We start from the raw sequence: 2,342 nt of genomic DNA, 5'->3' as shown, positions 1-2,342 counted from the left end.
AAGAAATAAAGGTCAAGAGTTAGAATTTGAGTAATTCCACCATTCAAGTTAGCCCACCTCATCACCATGATCAAGACCTTTAAGACTCATGACAATGTCATGAAGAGCCTCATAACCAAGGTCATGAAGGGCCTCCTTTACTCATGATGCCTCATTACCACCCTTATCTCATGAGTCCCACACACAACAAAATAACTAAATAAAAGAAATACAAAAACTTTGAAACTTAATATATAAATAATATAGATTTTAATAAAAAACCTAACAATTCTCCTAAACTCTAACCAATGCAAGTCTCTTATTAAGTAGACATGCAATAAAAGATGCCAACAGCCTCCTCTAGGCAGTCTCACACAGACCCCAATAGCTTTGACCGAACTAGATGTCACGACCAAGGTAGAGGGATATCAGTCCTCTCAACGACCATGGCTGGGGATTATGGTCAAATTCTCTCACTGAGACCATTGGCATGAGAAAGGGCGTCTGTCAGGGTAATGCTTGGCCAATGCAAGGTCATCTACTTAATCACATCATTCTCTGTTCAGATATCATCGAGCACCTTGGTTCAGTATCCTTTCCTATAGGGTCAACACATCCTATAGCACCGACCAACTTGGACTACACCTCCCCTTAACCCTATTGGTCATCTACATATGATTGGGGGGGGGGGCTCTCATGTCTCATGGGTTGGTTACTGGTCTTGTTGTGAAATCCAGCCCAAACCTAGCCAGGACACCCTATCTATTTTGGGTGAAGAAAGGTTAGTTTAATGTTACATCTTGAAGTTGGACCTTGATTTCAGTGTTCTATCTCCTTCTTCTCTCTTTTCTTCTTCTTACTGTTCTATCTTGATGTTTTGATTGTGGAGAAGGTGTTACACTACTATAACTACCTATTATCTAATCTCCTTATGTCTTAGAGTGAACCTCCTTATGTCTTAGAGTGAACCCCCAATCACTCTATGCATTCCTTGAAACCACATGGTGAATCTCCTAAATTCTTCACTGATTTTGATTGAGTTTTGGACAGCATGATCATTCTACTGTAGCTTCTTTTCTCATTAATGTTTAACATGTTTGATCTTAGCCTTTACTTCTGTTCCAATGTGTTTCATCTCCTTGAATCAATTCCCCTTTCTTTCTAGCCATTTTAGCCTTCTATGTTGACCATTGATATAAGCATTATAGTAAGTTTCTATTTTTGATTCCTCTCATTCTAGGATTAGTATTCTTTTGATTTTCTATTTAGTTATTCTTGCCTCTGATATGTTCTTGATATTCCATTAGAGTGAAGCCTTAATCTCTCTAATTCTTCCCTTGAATCCATGGTGAGTTTGCTATGAGAACTATGTTGTTTCCAATTTAGAAACTCATGTTCCCAATTTATAAAGTACTGATTTTTGGACCATGGATGATGTCAAATTCATGCTATATAGTCTTAGTATGTGTGTGTGAAGTTCCCTTTCGAATTTCGGATCAATCGGACTTCAAACGAAGAAGTTATGACCAAAACAGTGCAATCTGTACCTTGCTGTCTCCATTGGTTGACTGGGCCAGTAGACCAATCCAATCGACCAATGAGATCTGTTTTCCAGATTTAGGTCTTTGTTGCTCTATTTAAGTCCAATCTCGGGATTAGTTCGTCTCCTCTGCCTCCTAAGCCTCTGGAACGAGTTAGAACTCCATTCTAATCAATTTCCTTGCATCCTTGGTTGATCCCTCGCAAGAACTCAAGTAATCTTCTTCCTCTTGCATCAAAGGTATGTCTACACTCTCTTCTTCTTCTCCATCTCTGATTTTCTTTCCTTTTTGGACTGAGACAGTAGAGGAGATGCTGCATTCTCTGTTGCAAACATCTCTGAACTTGTCTCTCATGATCTTCCTAAGGATTAATGGCTAATGCGATGATCTTAACCATGATCATTGCAAGCTTTTGAAGGAATCATGATCAAATCATGATCTTGTCTTTGTTCATCTTTTGATTTAAATTCTGATCTTATTAGATCTACTATATTGATCATGTTAGTAGTCAATCGCTGTGTTTTCTTTACATGATCCATGATCTATCAATCTCTAGTTGTTTATCTTCTACCATACCATGCTTTCTTCAAGAATCATGACAGTTACATCTATGGTAGGTTTTGTTTCCTTATTTAGATTTATGCTCTTAGGTCTATTTTCTTGAAGATCTAAGTATGCCTTCCATGATATCTTTATCAGAATCAATGATTCATTCTCCTATTGTTCTTGCCTATGATTTCTATCTTGAATTCTTCTAGAACCATGATTGATCTAATTATGGTAACGTTTTGTTTCCTAATTTGTAATTTGAAAACTTGATTC

The sequence above is a fragment of the Hakea prostrata genome, unplaced genomic scaffold (assembly GCF_041222555.1).
Source record: "Hakea prostrata isolate BN-2017 unplaced genomic scaffold, UWA_Hpros_2 contig_144, whole genome shotgun sequence".
Taxonomy (NCBI): Eukaryota; Viridiplantae; Streptophyta; class Magnoliopsida; order Proteales; family Proteaceae; genus Hakea; species Hakea prostrata.
Note: the sequence above shows the minus strand (reverse complement) of the source record.